The sequence below is a fragment of the Meles meles genome, chromosome 6 (genome assembly GCF_922984935.1).
Source record: "Meles meles chromosome 6, mMelMel3.1 paternal haplotype, whole genome shotgun sequence".
NCBI lineage: Eukaryota > Metazoa > Chordata > Mammalia > Carnivora > Mustelidae > Meles > Meles meles.
The window spans coordinates 24,881,725-24,902,297 of record NC_060071.1 but is presented as its reverse complement, the minus strand read 5'-3'; the positions used below and the strand labels follow the sequence as shown (position 1 = coordinate 24,902,297).

The 20,573-nt window shown below is 67.4% G+C and overlaps 12 non-coding genes across 12 annotated transcripts; all 12 read right to left on the bottom strand.

Annotated features, from left to right (window-relative positions):
* Positions 1-659: 659 nt before the first annotated feature.
* On the bottom strand, positions 660-740 carry LOC123945415. The gene has a single exon (XR_006819243.1). It is a non-coding gene; the product is annotated as a small nucleolar RNA SNORD115 (small nucleolar RNA).
* A 1,584-nt stretch (positions 741-2,324) lies between these two features.
* On the bottom strand, positions 2,325-2,405 carry LOC123945011. The gene has a single exon (XR_006818934.1). It is a non-coding gene; the product is annotated as a small nucleolar RNA SNORD115 (small nucleolar RNA).
* A 1,600-nt stretch (positions 2,406-4,005) lies between these two features.
* On the bottom strand, positions 4,006-4,086 carry LOC123945414. Its single transcript, XR_006819242.1, has one exon. It is a non-coding gene; the product is annotated as a small nucleolar RNA SNORD115 (small nucleolar RNA).
* A 1,584-nt stretch (positions 4,087-5,670) lies between these two features.
* On the bottom strand, positions 5,671-5,751 carry LOC123945010. Its single transcript, XR_006818933.1, has one exon. It is a non-coding gene; the product is annotated as a small nucleolar RNA SNORD115 (small nucleolar RNA).
* Positions 5,752-7,351: 1,600 nt separating this feature from the next.
* Positions 7,352-7,432, bottom strand: LOC123945558. Its single transcript, XR_006819379.1, has one exon. It is a non-coding gene; the product is annotated as a small nucleolar RNA SNORD115 (small nucleolar RNA).
* Positions 7,433-9,007: 1,575 nt separating this feature from the next.
* Positions 9,008-9,088, bottom strand: LOC123945009. The gene has a single exon (XR_006818932.1). It is a non-coding gene; the product is annotated as a small nucleolar RNA SNORD115 (small nucleolar RNA).
* A 1,600-nt stretch (positions 9,089-10,688) lies between these two features.
* LOC123945557 lies at positions 10,689-10,769 on the bottom strand. The gene has a single exon (XR_006819378.1). It is a non-coding gene; the product is annotated as a small nucleolar RNA SNORD115 (small nucleolar RNA).
* Positions 10,770-12,344: 1,575 nt separating this feature from the next.
* On the bottom strand, positions 12,345-12,425 carry LOC123945008. The gene has a single exon (XR_006818931.1). It is a non-coding gene; the product is annotated as a small nucleolar RNA SNORD115 (small nucleolar RNA).
* Positions 12,426-14,024: 1,599 nt separating this feature from the next.
* Positions 14,025-14,105, bottom strand: LOC123945079. Its single transcript, XR_006819000.1, has one exon. It is a non-coding gene; the product is annotated as a small nucleolar RNA SNORD115 (small nucleolar RNA).
* Positions 14,106-15,684: 1,579 nt separating this feature from the next.
* LOC123945073 lies at positions 15,685-15,765 on the bottom strand. The gene has a single exon (XR_006818994.1). It is a non-coding gene; the product is annotated as a small nucleolar RNA SNORD115 (small nucleolar RNA).
* A 1,600-nt stretch (positions 15,766-17,365) lies between these two features.
* On the bottom strand, positions 17,366-17,446 carry LOC123945556. Its single transcript, XR_006819377.1, has one exon. It is a non-coding gene; the product is annotated as a small nucleolar RNA SNORD115 (small nucleolar RNA).
* Positions 17,447-19,026: 1,580 nt separating this feature from the next.
* On the bottom strand, positions 19,027-19,107 carry LOC123945007. Its single transcript, XR_006818930.1, has one exon. It is a non-coding gene; the product is annotated as a small nucleolar RNA SNORD115 (small nucleolar RNA).
* Between the last annotated feature and the right edge of the window lie 1,466 nt (positions 19,108-20,573).

The window sequence follows — 20,573 nt, the reverse complement described above, 5'->3', positions numbered from 1 at the left end:
GCCGGGCCTTGAGCAACAAGGTGTTGCTCAAGGGCACAGTGGCCTCCGAGACCACGGGTCTCACGTCCACTCCCTTTCTGGCCCCCCCGGACACGCCGCAATTGATCAGGAGGCCTCGGGTGCACCTGGGCCTTGGGCGGCCAGCCCGCGCTTTCCAGGCCTTGTCAGCCCCCCGGCCCACGTTTCGCGATCCCTGCCCCTGGGATGGCTCAGGGGCACACGCTCACGGGGACTTCGGTGCCGTCCGGACAATGAGGACCCGCATCCCCAGCCCAGGCCCAGCTGCGGAGTCCCTGCTGGGGTCCCCGCTTCCCGATGCCAGGCCAAGGGGTCTGGGGCCTCCCTCGGAGCCCAGAGGCTTCCGCTCACCTCTCCTGGTGGGAGACGCGCCAAGAACCTTGCCAGCCAGGCCCGCTGAAAGACACAAGGACACAAGGGTGGCTAAGCCCTGGCTCTCGGGCAGCTGTCCGGGGAAGAGGCCTGGGTCGGTAGACCAGCTGGAACGCCAGAACACCCCGTCGGCACCCGCAGGTGCACCGACGTCCGGGGGCCACAGCAGAGAGCCTCGAGAGGTGGTTCTCCTCCCGCGGCCACCTGCAGCGCACCCTCACTGCCCCGACGCTCTGGGGGAGGCTGACCCCGGCACGGTCCCCTGCCTTGGGCCTCAGCGTAATCCTATTGAGCGTGATTTTTAGGTCATCATCGCTCTTCGAGACCATATGAGTTCTCATCATTGACCCAAGCACGCCCGAGGCGACGCGGGAGGTCCCCTACCACCCAGAAGCTGCTTACCGAGGCTGCTCTCAGGACAGCGCCATACCCCGGCTTCCTGAGGCATGGGACCTGGCGGCGGGGCTGGGCGATGCAAGACTTGGTGGTCAGGGCCAGATCCTCGCTTGGGGATGGGGGCCTAAGGAGGGAGGGGGAGGCCGGCCGTCGGAACGGCGTGCTCGCTGGCCCGTGCCATGCCGCCAAGAACTCTCCAGCCCGAAGCCCTGGCCGGTGCTGTCCAGGCGGGCGGCTGACCCACCCAGGGCTCGGGTCCTCGGGCAAGGGGCAGGACACAAGGGACCCGCTGCCCATCCCTGGCCTTCCCAAATCCACGGAGATCCGGGCCCCCGTGGGAGCCTCCCCTTGCTGAGAAAGGCCCCAGAGCATGGCCTGGAGCACAGGGATTTCCAGTGCTCCCCCGATGTCTGCCGGGGCCCCAAGCAAAGCGTGGCGCACCCGGATGTGAGGGCCCGAAGGACGCCTTCCCACACATGGGGAACGCAGTGGTCTAGGGACACGGGCCCTGGCACTCGCAGCCAGCGGTGGCCCCCAGGCCCTGATCGCCCAGGGCGAAAAAGAGAATCGCGTCTCACCGTCTCCCACCAAGCAGCGCAAGGCAGGAGACCGCGGCCCGCCCTGCAGGAGGGTCCTGACTCTCCCCTTGTGGCGGCGCTTCCTCTGGGGGCCTCAGAGGACCGGCTCAGCCCCATGGCCTGCTGTGGCCCGGGGCTCGCCACTCTTCCCCTGGGCCAGGGAAACCTTGCTGACTCGGGAAATCCGAGGAAACATTCGAGGGCTGTACTTCAGCAGCCTCCCAGGCTCTGCTTACACTTGGGCGTCTGCTGCATTCTTCATGAGCTCTGCCCTCTCCAGCCCTCTCCAGAACCATCGGCTGGGGTGACTCGAGCGACAACCACTCGCTGAAGGGGACAGAGGGCCCTGACACCAAGGGACTCACGTCCGCTCTCTTCTCGGGCGCACAGGACACAGCTGGACGTACAAGGAGGCCTCAGGTCCATGTGGGACGACGGCGGCATGCCCCCAGCCCCCAGTCGTTGCCAGTGACCTGGCCCAACTTTCCCATTCCCTGCACGTGGGATTGCTGAAGGGCGGCTGTGCATGGGCAGGTCAACGCTGTGTGGGCCACCACAGCCCCCATCCCTAACACAGTGCTGGAGCCGGGGCCCGTGCGGGGATCCGGGCTCCGCGGACAATGCCCATGGCGCCTGGCATCTCCCTGCAGGACCAGAGTCTTCCACTCACCTCTCTTGGGTCACGCCGCACCAAGTTCCGGCCCCCGAGGCCCGCTGAAAGACACAAGGGGCAACGGTCTCCTAAGCAATGGCACCGAGGGAGCTGTCCTGCGAGGTGGATTGGGTCCGGAGGCCGGGCGGAACGCCTCACGACCTCGAGCGGACCCCTGACGGGCACAGACAGGCCAGGGCCAGCACGGGGAGCCCCGAGGGTACGATGGCCTCACGCCCACAACTGCGGCGCACCTCCAGGGTCCCCAGGGTCTGGGGGAGGCTGATCCCGGCACAGACGCCTGTCTTGGGCCTCAGCGTAATCCTATTGAGCATGATTTTTAGGTCATCATCGCTCTTCGAGACCACTTGAGTTCTCATCACTGACCCAAGCAAGCTGGTGGCGATGCGTGCGGCCTCGGGGCACCCCGAAGCTGCTTACCGGGGCTGCATTCCGCACCGCGTCCATGCCCCCGGGTCCTGAGACGTGAGACCTCTGGGCAGGGCGGGGCCAAGCAAGACGTGCTCATCTGGGCGAGCTTCTCGATTGTGGATGGGTTTCTAAGGAGAGACGGAGAGACCAGCTGTCCAAACGTCCTGGTCTGAAGCGCCTGCCGTGCGGCCCAGGGCCCCCTTTCCCGGAGTCCTGGCCACTGGGGGCCCGGCAGAGTTCGGAGCCAAGCATGGCAGGTGTCCGCCAGGAAGGAGCCGGGCCCAAGGGCCCGGCTGCCCTTTCCGGGGCATCCCAAAGCAATGGAGACCGTGGTCCCTGTGGGAGCCCAGCCTTCTGGAGAACGGCCCCTGACCATGGCATGGACCACAGGGCTTTGGCCGGGTCCCCGCTGTCTCCCGGAGTGGCGAGCCAAGAGCGGCGGCCCGGGAGGTTTGGCCAGGACGCCGCCCACCCTCTCCTGGAGCCACCTGGGAGCCAAGGACCTGAGCCCCTGCCCGGGAAGCCAAAGGTTGCCGGGGCCCAGGGCTCCCCCACGGCCGAGCGGGGAAAGCCAGGTCACTCTCCACCACGGCAGCAAGGCACACCGCCCGCTGGCCGCTCTGGACGAGGGACCTGACTCGGCCCGTGCAGTGCCGCTTCACCACGACCCTATCCCGGGTGCTTGAGAGTCTCAGGTGAGAGGCTGAGCCCCAACGGCTGCTGTGGCCTGGGACGTGCAGTTTCTGCCCCCCCGCCCCAGTGGAACCGTGCCGTCTGGCCAGCTCAACGAATCCTCGTGGGCTCTTCAGAAGTGGCCTCCCGGGGCCCCAAACGCCTTGGTCGTCTGCAGGACGGGACAGGAGCTCGGGCCAGTGCAGCCCGCAGAAACCTGCCATGGGCCGGGCCTTGAGCAACAAGGTGTTGCTGAAGGGCACAGTGGCCTCCGAGACCACGGGTCTCACGTCCACTCCCTTTCTGGGCCCCCCGGACACGCCGCAATTGATCAGGAGGCCTCGGGTGCACCTGGGCCTTGGGCGGCCAGCCCGCGCTTTCCAGGCCTTGTCAGCCCCCCGGCCCACGTTTCGCGATCCCTGCCCCTAGGATGGCTCAGGGGCACACGCTCACGGGAACTTCGGTGCCGTCCGGACAATGAGGACCCGCATCCCCAGCCCAGGCCCAGCTGCGGAGTCCCTGCTGGGGTCCCCGCTTCCCGATGCCAGGCCAAGGGGCCTGGGGCCTCCCTCGGAGCCCAGAGGCTTCCGCTCACCTCTCCTGGTGGGAGACGCGCCAAGAACCTTGCCAGCCAGGCCCGCTGAAAGACACAAGGACACAAGGGTGGCTAAGCCCTGGCTCTCGGGCAGCTGTCCGGGGAAGAGGCCTGGGTCGGTAGACCAGCTGGAACGCCAGAACACCCCGTCGGCACCCGCAGGTGCACCGACGTCCGGGGGCCACAGCAGAGAGCCTCGAGAGGTGGTTCTCCTCCCGCGGCCACCTGCAGCGCACCCTCACTGCCCCGACGCTCTGGGGGAGGCTGACCCCGGCACGGTCCCCTGCCTTGGGCCTCAGCGTAATCCTATTGAGCGTGATTTTTAGGTCATCATCGCTCTTCGAGACCATATGAGTTCTCATCATTGACCCAAGCACGCCCGAGGCGACGCGGGAGGTCCCCTACCACCCAGAAGCTGCTTACCGAGGCTGCTCTCAGGACAGCGCCATACCCCGGCTTCCTGAGGCATGGGACCTGGCGGCGGGGCTGGGCGATGCAAGACTTGGTGGTCAGGGCCAGATCCTCGCTTGGGGATGGGGGCCTAAGGAGGGAGGGGGAGGCCGGCCGTCGGAACGGCGTGCTCGCTGGCCCGTGCCATGCCGCCAAGAACTCTCCAGCCCGAAGCCCTGGCCGGTGCTGTCCAGGCGGGCGGCTGACCCACCCAGGGCTCGGGTCCGCGGGCAAGGGGCAGGACACAAGGGACCCGCTGCCCATCCCTGGCCTTCCCAAATCCACGGAGATCCTGGCCCCCGTGGGAGCCTCCCCTTGCTAGGAAAGGCCTCAGAGCATGGCCTGGAGCACAGGGATTTCCAGTGCTCCTCCGATGTCTGCCGGGGCCCCAAGCAAAGCGTGGCGCACCCGGACGTGAGGGCCCGAAGGACGCCTTCCCACACATGGGGACCGCGGTGGTCTAGGGACCCGGGCCCTGGCACTCGCAGCCAACGGTGGCCCCCAGGCCCTGATCGCCCGGGGCGAAAAAGGGAATCGCGTCTCACCGTCTCCCACCAAGCAGCGCAAGGCAGGAGACCGCGGCCCGCCCTGCAGGAGGGTCCTGACTCTCCCCTTGTGGCGGCGCTTCGTCTGGGGGCCTCAGAGGACCGGCTCAGCCCCATGGCCTGCTGTGGCCCGGGGCTCGCCACTCTTCCCCTGGGCCAGGGAAACCTTGCTGACTCGGGAAATCCGAGGAAACATTCGAGGGCTGTACTTCAGCAGCCTCCCAGGCTCTGCTTACACTTGGGCGTCTGCTGCATTCTTCATGAGCTCTGCCCTCTCCAGCCCTCTCCAGAACCATCGGCTGGGGTGACTCGAGCGACAACCACTCGCTGAAGGGGACAGAGGGCCCTGACACCAAGGGACTCACGTCCGCTCTCTTCTCGGGCGCACAGGACACAGCTGGACGTACAAGGAGGCCTCAGGTCCATGTGGGACGACGGCGGCATGCCCCCAGCCCCCAGTCGTTGCCAGTGACCTGGCCCAACTTTCCCATTCCCTGCACGTGGGATTGCTGAAGGGCGGCTGTGCATGGGCAGGTCAACGCTGTGTGGGCCACCACAGCCCCCATCCCTAGCACAGTGCTGGAGCCGGGGCCCGTGCGGGGATCCGGGCTCCGCGGACAATGCCCATGGCGCCTGGCATCTCCCTGCAGGCCCAGAGTCTTCCACTCACCTCTCTTGGGTCACGCCGCACCAAGTTCCGGCCCCCGAGGCCCGCTGAAAGACACAAGGGGCAACGGTCTCCTAAGCAATGGCACCGAGGGAGCTGTCCTGCGAGGTGGATTGGGTCCGGAGGCCGGGCGGAACGCCTCACGACCTCGAGCGGACCCCTGACGGGCACAGACAGGCCAGGGCCAGCACGGGGAGCCCCGAGGGTACGATGGCCTCACGCCCACAACTGCGGCGCACCTCCAGGGTCCCCAGGGTCTGGGGGAGGCTGATCCCGGCACAGACGCCTGTCTTGGGCCTCAGCGTAATCCTATTGAGCATGATTTTTAGGTCATCATCGCTCTTCGAGACCACTTGAGTTCTCATCACTGACCCAAGCAAGCTGGTGGCGATGCGTGCGGCCTCGGGGCACCCCGAAGCTGCTTACCGGGGCTGCATTCCGCACCGCGTCCATGCCCCCGGGTCCTGAGACGTGAGACCTCTGGGCAGGGCGGGGCCAAGCAAGACGTGCTCATCTGGGCGAGCTTCTCGATTGTGGATGGGTTTCTAAGGAGAGACGGAGAGACCAGCTGTCCAAACGTCCTGGTCTGAAGCGCCTGCCGTGCGGCCCAGGGCCCCCTTTCCCGGAGTCCTGGCCACTGGGGGCCCGGCAGAGTTCGGAGCCAAGCATGGCAGGTGTCCGCCAGGAAGGAGCCGGGCCCAAGGGCCCGGCTGCCCTTTCCGGGGCATCCCAAAGCAATGGAGACCGTGGCCCCTGTGGGAGCCCAGCCTTCTGGAGAACGGCCCCTGACCATGGCATGGACCACAGGGCTTTGGCCGGGTCCCCGCTGTCTCCCGGAGTGGCGAGCCAAGAGCGGCGGCCCGGGAGGTTTGGCCAGGACGCCGCCCACCCTCTCCTGGAGCCACCTGGGAGCCAAGGACCTGAGCCCCTGCCCGGGAAGCCAAAGGTTGCCGGGGCCCAGGGCTCCCCCACGGCCGAGCGGGGAAAGCCAGGTCACTCTCCACCACGGCAGCAAGGCACACCGCCCGCTGGCCGCTCTGGACGAGGGACCTGACTCGGCCCGTGCAGTGCCGCTTCACCACGACCCTATCCCGGGTGCTTGAGAGTCTCAGGTGAGAGGCTGAGGCCCAACGGCTGCTGTGGCCTGGGACGTGCAGTTTCTGCCCCCCCGCCCCAGTGGAACCGTGCCGTCTGGCCAGCTCAACGAATCCTCGTGGGCTCTTCGGAAGTGGCCTCCCGGGGCCCCAAACGCCTTGGTCGTCTGCAGGACGGGACAGGAGCTCGGGCCAGTGCAGCCCGCAGAAACCTGCCATGGGCCGGGCCTTGAGCAACAAGGTGTTGCTCAAGGGCACAGTGGCCTCCGAGACCACGGGACTCACGTCCACTCCCTTTCTGGGCCCCCCGGACACGCCGTAATTGATCAGGAGGCCTCGGGTGCACCTGGGCCTTGGGCGGCCAGCCCGCGCTTTCCAGGCCTTGTCAGCCCCCCGGCCCACGTTTCGCGATCCCTGCCCCTGGGATGGCTCAGGGGCACACGCTCACGGGGACTTCGGTGCCGTCCGGACAATGAGGACCCGCATCCCCAGCCCAGGCCCAGCTGCGGAGTCCCTGCTGGGGTCCCCGCTTCCCGATGCCAGGCCAAGGGGTCTGGGGCCTCCCTCGGAGCCCAGAGGCTTCCGCTCACCTCTCCTGGTGGGAGACGCGCCAAGAACCTTGCCAGCCAGGCCCGCTGAAAGACACAAGGACACAAGGGTGGCTAAGCCCTGGCTCTCGGGCAGCTGTCCGGGGAAGAGGCCTGGGTCGGTAGACCAGCTGGAACGCCAGAACACCCCGTCGGCACCCGCAGGTGCACCGACGTCCGGGGGCCACAGCAGAGAGCCTCGAGAGGTGGTTCTCCTCCCGCGGCCACCTGCAGCGCACCCTCACTGCCCCGACGCTCTGGGGGAGGCTGACCCCGGCACGGTCCCCTGCCTTGGGCCTCAGCGTAATCCTATTGAGCGTGATTTTTAGGTCCTCATCGCTCTTCGAGACCATATGAGTTCTCATCATTGACCCAAGCACGCCCGAGGCGACGCGGGAGGTCCCCTACCACCCAGAAGCTGCTTACCGAGGCTGCTCTCAGGACAGCGCCATACCCCGGCTTCCTGAGGCATGGGACCTGGCGGCGGGGCTGGGCGATGCAAGATTTGGTGGTCAGGGCCAGATCCTCGCTTGGGGATGGGGGCCTAAGGAGAGAGGGGGAGGCCGGCCGTCGGAACGGGGTGATCGCTGGCCCGTGCCATGCCGCCAAGAACTCTCCAGCCCGAAGCCCTGGCCGGTGCTGTCCTGGCGGGCGGCTGACCCACCCAGGGCTCGGGTCCTCGGGCAAGGGGCAGGATCCGCTGCCCATCCCTGGCCTTCCCAAATCCACGGAGATCCGGGCCCCCGTGGGAGCCTCCCCTTGCTAGGAAAGGCCCCAGAGCATGGCCTGGAGCACAGGGATTTCCAGTGCTCCCCCGATGTCTGCCGGGGCCCCAAGCAAAGCGTGGCGCACCCGGAAGTGAGGGCCCGAAGGACGCCTTCCCACACATGGGGACCGCGGTGGTCTAGGGACCCGGGCCCTGGCACTCGCAGCCAGCGGTGGCCCCCAGGCCCTGATCGCCCAGGGCGAAAAAGGGAATCGCGTCTCACCGTCTCCCACCAAGCAGCGCAAGGCAGGAGACCGCGGCCCGCCCTGCAGGAGGGTCCTGACTCTCCCCTTGTGGCGGCGCTTCCTCTGGGGGCCTCAGAGGACCGGCTCAGCCCCATGGCCTGCTGTGGCCCGGGGCTCGCCACTCTTCCCCTGGGCCAGGGAAACCTTGCTGACTCGGGAAATCCGAGGAAACATTCGAGGGCTGTACTTCAGCAGCCTCCCGTGCCCTGCTTACACTTGGGCGTCTGCTGCATTCTTCATGAGCTCTGCCCTCTCCAGCCCTCTCCAGAACCATCGGCTGGGGTGACTCGAGCGACAACCACTCGCTGAAGGGGACAGAGGGCCCTGACACCAAGGGACTCACGTCCGCTCTCTTCTCGGGCGCACAGGACACAGCTGGACGTACAAGGAGGCCTCAGGTCCATGTGGGACGACGGCGGCATGCCCCCAGCCCCCAGTCGTTGCCAGTGACCTGGCCCAACTTTCCCATTCCCTGCACGTGGGATTGCTGAAGGGCGGCTGTGCATGGGCAGGTCAACGCTGTGTGGGCCACCACAGCCCCCATCCCTAGCACAGTGCTGGAGCCGGGGCCCGTGCGGGGATCCGGGCTCCGCGGACAATGCCCATGGCGCCTGGCATCTCCCTGCAGGCCCAGAGTCTTCCACTCACCTCTCTTGGGTCACGCCGCACCAAGTTCCGGCCCCCGAGGCCCGCTGAAAGACACAAGGGGCAACGGTCTCCTAAGCAATGGCACCGAGGGAGCTGTCCTGCGAGGTGGATTGGGTCCGGAGGCCGGGCGGAACGCCTCACGACCTCGAGCGGACCCCTGACGGGCACAGACAGGCCAGGGCCAGCACGGGGAGCCCCGAGGGTACGATGGCCTCACGCCCACAACTGCGGCGCACCTCCAGGGTCCCCAGGGTCTGGGGGAGGCTGATCCCGGCACAGACGCCTGTCTTGGGCCTCAGCGTAATCCTATTGAGCATGATTTTTAGGTCATCATCGCTCTTCGAGACCACTTGAGTTCTCATCACTGACCCAAGCAAGCTGGTGGCGATGCGTGCGGCCTCGGGGCACCCCGAAGCTGCTTACCGGGGCTGCATTCCGCACCGCGTCCATGCCCCCGGGTCCTGAGACGTGAGACCTCTGGGCAGGGCGGGGCCAAGCAAGACGTGCTCATCTGGGCGAGCTTCTCGATTGTGGATGGGTTTCTAAGGAGAGACGGAGAGACCAGCTGTCCAAACGTCCTGGTCTGAAGCGCCTGCCGTGCGGCCCAGGGCCCCCTTTCCCGGAGTCCTGGCCACTGGGGGCCCGGCAGAGTTCGGAGCCAAGCATGGCAGGTGTCCGCCAGGAAGGAGCCGGGCCCAAGGGCCCGGCTGCCCTTTCCGGGGCATCCCAAAGCAATGGAGACCGTGGCCCCTGTGGGAGCCCAGCCTTCTGGAGAACGGCCCCTGACCATGGCATGGACCACAGGGCTTTGGCCGGGTCCCCGCTGTCTCCCGGAGTGGCGAGCCAAGAGCGGCGGCCCGGGAGGTTTGGCCAGGACGCCGCCCACCCTCTCCTGGAGCCACCTGGGAGCCAAGGACCTGAGCCCCTGCCCGGGAAGCCAAAGGTTGCCGGGGCCCAGGGCTCCCCCACGGCCGAGCGGGGAAAGCCAGGTCACTCTCCACCACGGCAGCAAGGCACACCGCCCGCTGGCCGCTCTGGACGAGGGACCTGACTCGGCCCGTGCAGTGCCGCTTCACCACGACCCTATCCCGGGTGCTTGAGAGTCTCAGGTGAGAGGCTGAGGCCCAACGGCTGCTGTGGCCTGGGACGTGCAGTTTCTGCCCCCCCGCCCCAGTGGAACCGTGCCGTCTGGCCAGCTCAACGAATCCTCGTGGGCTCTTCGGAAGTGGCCTCCCGGGGCCCCAAACGCCTTGGTCGTCTGCAGGACGGGACAGGAGCTCGGGCCAGTGCAGCCCGCAGAAACCTGCCATGGGCCGGGCCTTGAGCAACAAGGTGTTGCTCAAGGGCACAGTGGCCTCCGAGACCACGGGACTCACGTCCACTCCCTTTCTGGGCCCCCCGGACACGCCGTAATTGATCAGGAGGCCTCGGGTGCACCTGGGCCTTGGGCGGCCAGCCCGCGCTTTCCAGGCCTTGTCAGCCCCCCGGCCCACGTTTCGCGATCCCTGCCCCTGGGATGGCTCAGGGGCACACGCTCACGGGGACTTCGGTGCCGTCCGGACAATGAGGACCCGCATCCCCAGCCCAGGCCCAGCTGCGGAGTCCCTGCTGGGGTCCCCGCTTCCCGATGCCAGGCCAAGGGGTCTGGGGCCTCCCTCGGAGCCCAGAGGCTTCCGCTCACCTCTCCTGGTGGGAGACGCGCCAAGAACCTTGCCAGCCAGGCCCGCTGAAAGACACAAGGACACAAGGGTGGCTAAGCCCTGGCTCTCGGGCAGCTGTCCGGGGAAGAGGCCTGGGTCGGTAGACCAGCTGGAACGCCAGAACACCCCGTCGGCACCCGCAGGTGCACCGACGTCCGGGGGCCACAGCAGAGAGCCTCGAGAGGTGGTTCTCCTCCCGCGGCCACCTGCAGCGCACCCTCACTGCCCCGACGCTCTGGGGGAGGCTGACCCCGGCACGGTCCCCTGCCTTGGGCCTCAGCGTAATCCTATTGAGCGTGATTTTTAGGTCCTCATCGCTCTTCGAGACCATATGAGTTCTCATCATTGACCCAAGCACGCCCGAGGCGACGCGGGAGGTCCCCTACCACCCAGAAGCTGCTTACCGAGGCTGCTCTCAGGACAGCGCCATACCCCGGCTTCCTGAGGCATGGGACCTGGCGGCGGGGCTGGGCGATGCAAGATTTGGTGGTCAGGGCCAGATCCTCGCTTGGGGATGGGGGCCTAAGGAGAGAGGGGGAGGCCGGCCGTCGGAACGGCGTGATCGCTGGCCCGTGCCATGCCGCCAAGAACTCTCCAGCCCGAAGCCCTGGCCGGTGCTGTCCTGGCGGGCGGCTGACCCACCCAGGGCTCGGGTCCTCGGGCAAGGGGCAGGATCCGCTGCCCATCCCTGGCCTTCCCAAATCCACGGAGATCCGGGCCCCCGTGGGAGCCTCCCCTTGCTAGGAAAGGCCCCAGAGCATGGCCTGGAGCACAGGGATTTCCAGTGCTCCCCCGATGTCTGCCGGGGCCCCAAGCAAAGCGTGGCGCACCCGGAAGTGAGGGCCCGAAGGACGCCTTCCCACACATGGGGACCGCGGTGGTCTAGGGACCCGGGCCCTGGCACTCGCAGCCAGCGGTGGCCCCCAGGCCCTGATCGCCCAGGGCGAAAAAGGGAATCGCGTCTCACCGTCTCCCACCAAGCAGCGCAAGGCAGGAGACCGCGGCCCGCCCTGCAGGAGGGTCCTGACTCTCCCCTTGTGGCGGCGCTTCCTCTGGGGGCCTCAGAGGACCGGCTCAGCCCCATGGCCTGCTGTGGCCCGGGGCTCGCCACTCTTCCCCTGGGCCAGGGAAACCTTGCTGACTCGGGAAATCCGAGGAAACATTCGAGGGCTGTACTTCAGCAGCCTCCCGTGCCCTGCTTACACTTGGGCGTCTGCTGCATTCTTCATGAGCTCTGCCCTCTCCAGCCCTCTCCAGAACCATCGGCTGGGGTGACTCGAGCGACAACCACTCGCTGAAGGGGACAGAGGGCCCTGACACCAAGGGACTCACGTCCGCTCTCTTCTCGGGCGCACAGGACACAGCTGGACGTACAAGGAGGCCTCAGGTCCATGTGGGACGACGGCGGCATGCCCCCAGCCCCCAGTCGTTGCCAGTGACCTGGCCCAACTTTCCCATTCCCTGCACGTGGGATTGCTGAAGGGCGGCTGTGCATGGGCAGGTCAACGCTGTGTGGGCCACCACAGACCCCATCCCTAGCACAGTGCTGGAGCCGGGGCCCGTGCGGGGATCCGGGCTCCGCGGACAATGCCCATGGCGCCTGGCATCTCCCTGCAGGCCCAGAGTCTTCCACTCACCTCTCTTGGGTCACGCCGCACCAAGTTCCGGCCCCCGAGGCCCGCTGAAAGACACAAGGGGCAACGGTCTCCTAAGCAATGGCACCGAGGGAGCTGTCCTGCGAGGTGGATTGGGTCCGGAGGCCGGGCGGAATGCCTCACGACCTCGAGCGGACCCCTGACGGGCACAGACAGGCCAGGGCCAGCACGGGGAGCCCCGAGGGTACGATGGCCTCACGCCCACAACTGCGGCGCACCTCCAGGGTCCCCAGGGTCTGGGGGAGGCTGATCCCGGCACAGACGCCTGTCTTGGGCCTCAGCGTAATCCTATTGAGCATGATTTTTAGGTCATCATCGCTCTTCGAGACCACTTGAGTTCTCATCACTGACCCAAGCAAGCTGGTGGCGATGCGTGTGGCCTCGGGGCACCCCGAAGCTGCTTACCGGGGCTGCATCCGCACCGCGTCCATGCCCCCGGGTCCTGAGACGTGAGACCTCTGGGCAGGGCGGGGCCAAGCAAGACGTGCTCATCTGGGCGAGCTTCTCGATTGTGGATGGGTTTCTAAGGAGAGACGGAGAGACCAGCTGTCCAAACGTCCTGGTCTGAAGCGCCTGCCGTGCGGCCCAGGGCCCCCTTTCCCGGAGTCCTGGCGACTGGGGGCCCGGCAGAGTTCGGAGCCAAGCATGGCAGGTGTCCGCCAGGAAGGAGCCGGGCCCAAGGGCCCGGCTGCCCTTTCCGGGGCATCCCAAAACAATGGAGACCGTGGTCCCTGTGGGAGCCCAGCCTTCTGGAGAACGGCCCCTGACCATGGCATGGACCACAGGGCTTTGGCCGGGTCCCCGCTGTCTCCCGGAGTGGCGAGCCAAGAGCGGCGGCCCGGGAGGTTTGGCCAGGACGCCGCCCACCCTCTCCTGGAGCCACCTGGGAGCCAAGGACCTGAGCCCCTGCCCGGGAAGCCAAAGGTTGCTGGGGCCCAGGGCTCCCCCACGGCCGAGCGGGGAAAGCCAGGTCACTCTCCACCACGGCAGCAAGGCACACCGCCCGCTGGCCACTCTGGACGAGGGACCTGACTCGGCCCGTGCAGTGCCGCTTCACCACGACCCTATCCCGGGTGCTTGAGAGTCTCAGGTGAGAGGCTGAGCCCCAACGGCTGCTGTGGCCTGGGACGTGCAGTTTCTGCCCCCCCGCCCCAGTGGAACCGTGCCGTCTGGCCAGCTCAACGAATCCTCGTGGGCTCTTCGGAAGTGGCCTCCCGGGGCCCCAAACGCCTTGGTCGTCTGCAGGACGGGACAGGAGCTCGGGCCAGTGCAGCCCGCAGAAACCTGCCATGGGCCGGGCCTTGAGCAACAAGGTGTTGCTCAAGGGCACAGTGGCCTCCGAGACCACGGGTCTCGCGTCCACTCCCTTTCTGGGCCCCCCGGACACGCCGCAATTGATCAGGAGGCCTCGGGTGCACCTGGGCCTTGGGCGGCCAACCCGCGCTTTCCAGGCCTTGTCAGCCCCCCGGCCCACGTTTCGCGATCCCTGCCCCTGGGATGGCTCAGGGGCACACGCTCACGGGGACTTCGGTGCCGTCCGGACAATGAGGACCCGCATCCCCAGCCCAGGCCCAGCTGCGGAGTCCCTGCTGGGGTCCCCGCTTCCCGATGCCAGGCCAAGGGGTCTGGGGCCTCCCTCGGAGCCCAGAGGCTTCCGCTCACCTCTCCTGGTGGGAGACGCGCCAAGAACCTTGCCAGCCAGGCCCGCTGAAAGACACAAGGACACAAGGGTGGCTAAGCCCTGGCTCTCGGGCAGCTGTCCGGGGAAGAGGCCTGGGTCGGTAGACCAGCTGGAACGCCAGAACACCCCGTCGGCACCCGCAGGTGCACCGACGTCCGGGGGCCACAGCAGAGAGCCTCGAGAGGTGGTTCTCCTCCCGCGGCCACCTGCAGCGCACCCTCACTGCCCCGACGCTCTGGGGGAGGCTGACCCCGGCACGGTCCCCTGCCTTGGGCCTCAGGGTAATCCTATTGAGCGTGATTTTTAGGTCCTCATCGCTCTTCGAGACCATATGAGTTCTCATCATTGACCCAAGCACGCCCGAGGCGACGCGGGAGGTCCCCTACCACCCAGAAGCTGCTTACCGAGGCTGCTCTCAGGACAGCGCCATACCCCGGCTTCCTGAGGCATGGGACCTGGCGGCGGGGCTGGGCGATGCAAGACTTGGTGGTCAGGGCCAGATCCTCGCTTGGGGATGGGGGCCTAAGGAGAGAGGGGGAGGCCGGCCGTCGGAACGGCGTGCTCGCTGGCCCGTGCCATGCCGCCAAGAACTCTCCAGCCCGAAGCCCTGGCCGGTGCTGTCCAGGCGGGCGGCTGACCCACCCAGGGCTCGGGTCCTCGGGCAAGGGGCAGGACACAAGGGACCCGCTGCCCATCCCTGGCCTTCCCAAATCCACGGAGATCCGGGCCCCCGTGGGAGCCTCCCCTTGCTAGGAAAGGCCCCAGAGCATGGCCTGGAGCACAGGGATTTCCAGTGCTCCCCCGATGTCTGCCGGGGCCCCAAGCAAAGCGTGGCGCACCCGGAAGTGAGGGCCCGAAGGACGCCTTCCCACACATGGGGACCGCGGTGGTCTAGGGACCCGGGCCCTGGCACTCGCAGCCAACGGTGGCCCCCAGGCCCTGATCGCCCAGGGCGAAAAAGGGAATCGCGTCTCACCGTCTCCCACCAAGCAGCGCAAGGCAGGAGACCGCGGCCCGCCCTGCAGGAGGGTCCTGACTCTCCCCTTGTGGCGGCGCTTCCTCTGGGGGCCTCAGAGGACCGGCTCAGCCCCATGGCCTGCTGTGGCCCGGGGCTCGCCACACTTCCCCTGGGCCAGGGAAACCTTGCTGACTCGGGAAATCCGAGGAAACATTCGAGGGCTGTACTTCAGCAGCCTCCCAGGCTCTGCTTACTCTTGGGCGTCTGCTGCATTCTTCATGAGCTCTGCCTCTCCAGCCCCAGAACCATCGGCTGGGGTGACTCGAGCGACAACCACTCGCTGAAGGGGACAGAGGGCCCTGACACCAAGGGACTCACGTCCGCTCTCTTCTCGGGCGCACAGGACACAGCTGGACGTACAAGGAGGCCTCAGGTCCATGTGGGACGACGGCGGCATGCCCCCAGCCCCCAGTCGTTGCCAGTGACCTGGCCCAACTTTCCCATTCCCTGCACGTGGGATTGCTGAAGGGCGGCTGTGCATGGGCAGGTCAACGCTGTGTGGGCCACCACAGCCCCCATCCCTAGCACAGTGCTGGAGCCGGGGCCCGTGCGGGGATCCGGGCTCCGCGGACAATGCCCATGGCGCCTGGCATCTCCCTGCAGGCCCAGAGTCTTCCACTCACCTCTCTTGGGTCACGCCGCACCAAGTTCCGGCCCCCGAGGCCCGCTGAAAGACACAAGGGGCAACGGTCTCCTAAGCAATGGCACCGAGGGAGCTGTCCTGCGAGGTGGATTGGGTCCGGAGGCCGGGCGGAACGCCTCACGACCTCGAGCGGACCCCTGACGGGCACAGACAGGCCAGGGCCAGCACGGGGAGCCCCGAGGGTACGATGGCCTCACGCCCACAACTGCGGCGCACCTCCAGGGTCCCCAGGGTCTGGGGGAGGCTGATCCCGGCACAGACGCCTGTCTTGGGCCTCAGCGTAATCCTATTGAGAATGATTTTTAGGTCATCATCGCTCTTCGAGACCACTTGAGTTCTCATCACTGACCCAAGCAAGCTGGTGGCGATGCGTGCGGCCTCGGGGCACCCCGAAGCTGCTTACCGGGGCTGCATTCCGCACCGCGTCCATGCCCCCGGGTCCTGAGACGTGAGACCTCTGGGCAGGGCGGGGCCAAGCAAGACGTGCTCATCTGGGCGAGCTTCTCGATTGTGGATGGGTTTCTAAGGAGAGACGGAGAGACCAGCTGTCCAAACGTCCTGGTCTGAAGCGCCTGCCGTGCGGCCCAGGGCCCCCTTTCCCGGAGTCCTGGCCACTGGGGGCCCGGCAGAGTTCGGAGCCAAGCATGGCAGGTGTCCGCCAGGAAGGAGCCGGGCCCAAGGGCCCGGCTGCCCTTTCCGGGGCATCCCAAAGCAATGGAGACCGTGGTCCCTGTGGGAGCCCAGCCTTCTGGAGAACGGCCCCTGACCATGGCATGGACCACAGGGCTTTGGCCGGGTCCCCGCTGTCTCCCGGATTGGCGAGCCAAGAGCGGCGGCCCGGGAGGTTTGGCCAGGACGCCGCCCACCCTCTCCTGGAGCCACCTGGGAGCCAAGGACCTGAGCCCCTGCCCGGGAAGCCAAAGGTTGCCGGGGCCCAGGGCTCCCCCACGGCCGAGCGGGGAAAGCCAGGTCACTCTCCACCACGGCAGCAAGGCACACCGCCCGCTGGCCGCTCTGGACGAGGGACCTGACTCGGCCCGTGCAGTGCCGCTTCACCACGACCCTATCCCGGGTGCTTGAGAGTCTCAGGTGAGAGGCTGAGCCCCAACGGCTGCTGTGGCCTGGGACGTGCAGTTTCTGCCCCCCCGCCCCAGTGGAACCGTGCCGTCTGGCCAGCTCAACGAATCCTCGTGGGCTCTTCGGAAGTGGCCTCCCGGGGCCCCAAACGCCTTGGTCGTCTGCAGGACGGGACAGGAGCTCGGGCCAGTGCAGCCCGCAGAAACCTGCCATGGGCCGGGCCTTGAGCAACAAGGTGTTGCTCAAGGGCACAGTGGCCTCCGAGACCACGGGTCTCACGTCCACTCCCTTTCTGGGCCCCCCGGACACGCCGCAATTGATCAGGAGGCCTCGGGTGCACCTGGGCCTTGGGCGGCCAGCCCGCGCTTTCCAGGCCTTGTCAGCCCCCCGGCCCACGTTTCGCGATCCCTGCCCCTGGGATGGCTCAGGGGCACACGCTCACGGGGACTTCGGTGCCGTCCGGACAATGAGGACCCGCATCCCCAGCCCAGGCCCAGCTGCGGAGTCCCTGCTGGGGTCCCCGCTTCCCGATGCCAGGCCAAGGGGTCTGGGGCCTCCCTCGGAGCCCAGAGGCTTCCGCTCACCTCTCCTGGTGGGAGACGCGCCAAGAACCTTGCCAGCCAGGCCCGCTGAAAGACACAAGGACACAAGGGTGGCTAAGCCCTGGCTCTCGGGCAGCTGTCCGGGGAAGAGGCCTGGGTCGGTAGACCAGCTGGAACGCCAGAACACCCCGTCGGCACCCGCAGGTGCACCGACGTCCGGGGGCCACAGCAGAGAGCCTCGAGAGGTGGTTCTCCTCCCGCGGCCACCTGCAGCGCACCCTCACTGCCCCGACGCTCTGGGGGAGGCTGACCCCGGCACGGTCCCCTGCCTTGGGCCTCAGCGTAATCCTATTGAGCGTGATTTTTAGGTCCTCATCGCTCTTCGAGACCATATGAGTTCTCATCATTGACCCAAGCACGCCCGAGGCGACGCGGGAGGTCCCCTACCACCCAGAAGCTGCTTACCGAGGCTGCTCTCAGGACAGCGCCATACCCCGGCTTCCTGAGGCATGGGACCTGGCGGCGGGGCTGGGCGATGCAAGACTTGGTGGTCAGGGCCAGATCCTCGCTTGGGGATGGGGGCCTAAGGAGAGAGGGGGAGGCCGGCCGTCGGAACGGCGTGCTCGCTGGCCCGTGCCATGCCGCCAAGAACTCTCCAGCCCGAAGCCCTGGCCGGTGCTGTCCAGGCGGGCGGCTGACCCACCCAGGGCTCGGGTCCTCGGGCAAGGGGCAGGACACAAGGGACCCGCTGCCCATCCCTGGCCTTCCCAAATCCACGGAGATCCGGGCCCCCGTGGGAGCCTCCCCTTGCTAGGAAAGGCCCCAGAGCATGGCCTGGAGCACAGGGATTTCCAGTGCTCCCCCGATGTCTGCCGGGGCCCCAAGCAAAGCGTGGCGCACACGGAAGTGAGGGCCCGAAGGACGCCTTCCCACACATGGGGACCGCGGTGGTCTAGGGACCTGGGCCCTGGCACTCGCAGCCAACGGTGGCCCCCAGGCCCTGATCGCCCAGGGCGAAAAAGGGAATCGCGTCTCACCGTCTCCCACCAAGCAGCGCAAGGCAGGAGACCGCGGCCCGCCCTGCAGGAGGGTCCTGACTCTCCCCTTGTGGCGGCGCTTCCTCTGGGGGCCTCAGAGGACCGGCTCAGCCCCATGGCCTGCTGTGGCCCGGGGCTCGCCACACTTCCCCTGGGCCAGGGAAACCTTGCTGACTCGGGAAATCCGAGGAAACATTCGAGGGCTGTACTTCAGCAGCCTCCCAGGCTCTGCTTACTCTTGGGCGTCTGCTGCATTCTTCATGAGCTCTGCCCTCTCCAGCCCCAGAACCATCGGCTGGGGTGACTCGAGCGACAACCACTCGCTGAAGGGGACAGAGGGCCCTGACACCAAGGGACTCACGTCCGCTCTCTTCTCGGGCGCACAGGACACAGCTGGACGTACAAGGAGGCCTCAGGTCCATGTGGGACGATGGCGGCATGCCCCCAGCCCCCAGTCGTTGCCAGTGACCTGGCCCAACTTTCCCATTCCCTGCACGTGGGATTGCTGAAGGGCGGCTGTGCATGGGCAGGTCCACGCTGTGTGGGCCACCACAGCCCCCATCCCTAGCACAGTGCTGGAGCCGGGGCCCGTGCGGGGATCCGGGCTCCGCGGACAATGCCCATGGCGCCTGGCATCTCCCTGCAGGCCCAGAGTCTTCCACTCACCTCTCTTGGGTCACGCCGCACCAAGTTCCGGCCCCCGAGGCCCGCTGAAAGACACAAGGGGCAACGGTCTCCTAAGCAATGGCACCGAGGGAGCTGTCCTGCGAGGTGGATTGGGTCCGGAGGCCGGGCGGAACGCCTCACGACCTCGAGCGGACCCCTGACGGGCACAGACAGGCCAGGGCCAGCACGGGGAGCCCCGAGGGTACGATGGCCTCACGCCCACAACTGCGGCGCACCTCCAGGGTCCCCAGGGTCTGGGGGAGGCTGATCCCGGCACAGACGCCTGTCTTGGGCCTCAGCGTAATCCTATTGAGCATGATTTTTAGGTCATCATCGCTCTTCGAGACCACTTGAGTTCTCATCACTGACCCAAGCAAGCTGGTGGCGATGCGTGCGGCCTCGGGGCACCCCGAAGCTGCTTACCGGGGCTGCATTCCGCACCGCGTCCATGCCCCCGGGTCCTGAGACGTGAGACCTCTGGGCAGGGCGGGGCCAAGCAAGACGTGCTCATCTGGGCGAGCTTCTCGATTGTGGATGGGTTTCTAAGGAGAGACGGAGAGACCAGCTGTCCAAACGTCCTGGTCTGAAGCGCCTGCCGTGCGGCCCAGGGCCCCCTTTCCCGGAGTCCTGGCCACTGGGGGCCCGGCAGAGTTCGGAGCCAAGCATGGCAGGTGTCCGCCAGGAAGGAGCCGGGCCCAAGGGCCCGGCTGCCCTTTCCGGGGCATCCCAAAGCAATGGAGACCGTGGTCCCTGTGGGAGCCCAGCCTTCTGGAGAACGGCCCCTGACCATGGCATGGACCACAGGGCTTTGGCCGGGTCCCCGCTGTCTCCCGGAGTGGCGAGCCAAGAGCGGCGGCCCGGGAGGTTTGGCCAGGACGCCGCCCACCCTCTCCTGGAGCCACCTGGGAGCCAAGGACCTGAGCCCCTGCCCGGGAAGCCAAAGGTTGCCGGGGCCCAGGGCTCCCCCACGGCCGAGCGGGGAAAGCCAGGTCACTCTCCACCACGGCAGCAAGGCACACCGCCCGCTGGCCGCTCTGGACGAGGGACCTGACTCGGCCCGTGCAGTGCCGCTTCACCACGACCCTATCCCGGGTGCTTGAGAGTCTCAGGTGAGAGGCTGAGCCCCAACGGCTGCTGTGGCCTGGGACGTGCAGTTTCTGCCCCCCCGCCCCAGTGGAACCGTGCCGTCTGGCCAGCTCAACGAATCCTCGTGGGCTCTTCGGAAGTGGCCTCCCGGGGCCCCAAACGCCTTGGTCGTCTGCAGGACGGGACAGGAGCTCGGGCCAGTGCAGCCCGCAGAAACCTGCCATGGGCCGGGCCTTGAGCAACAAGGTGTTGCTCAAGGGCACAGTGGCCTCCGAGACCACGGGTCTCACGTCCACTCCCTTTCTGGGCCCCCCGGACACGCCGCAATTGATCAGGAGGCCTCGGGTGCACCTGGGCCTTGGGCGGCCAGCCCGCGCTTTCCAGGCCTTGTCAGCCCCCCGGCCCACGTTTCGCGATCCCTGCCCCTGGGATGGCTCAGGGGCACACGCTCACGGGGACTTCGGTGCCGTCCGGACAATGAGGACCCGCATCCCCAGCCCAGGCCCAGCTGCGGAGTCCCTGCTGGGGTCCCCGCTTCCCGATGCCAGGCCAAGGGGTCTGGGGCCTCCCTCGGAGCCCAGAGGCTTCCGCTCACCTCTCCTGGTGGGAGACGCGCCAAGAACCTTGCCAGCCAGGCCCGCTGAAAGACACAAGGACACAAGGGTGGCTAAGCCCTGGCTCTCGGGCAGCTGTCCGGGGAAGAGGCCTGGGTCGGTAGACCAGCTGGAACGCCAGAACACCCCGTCGGCAC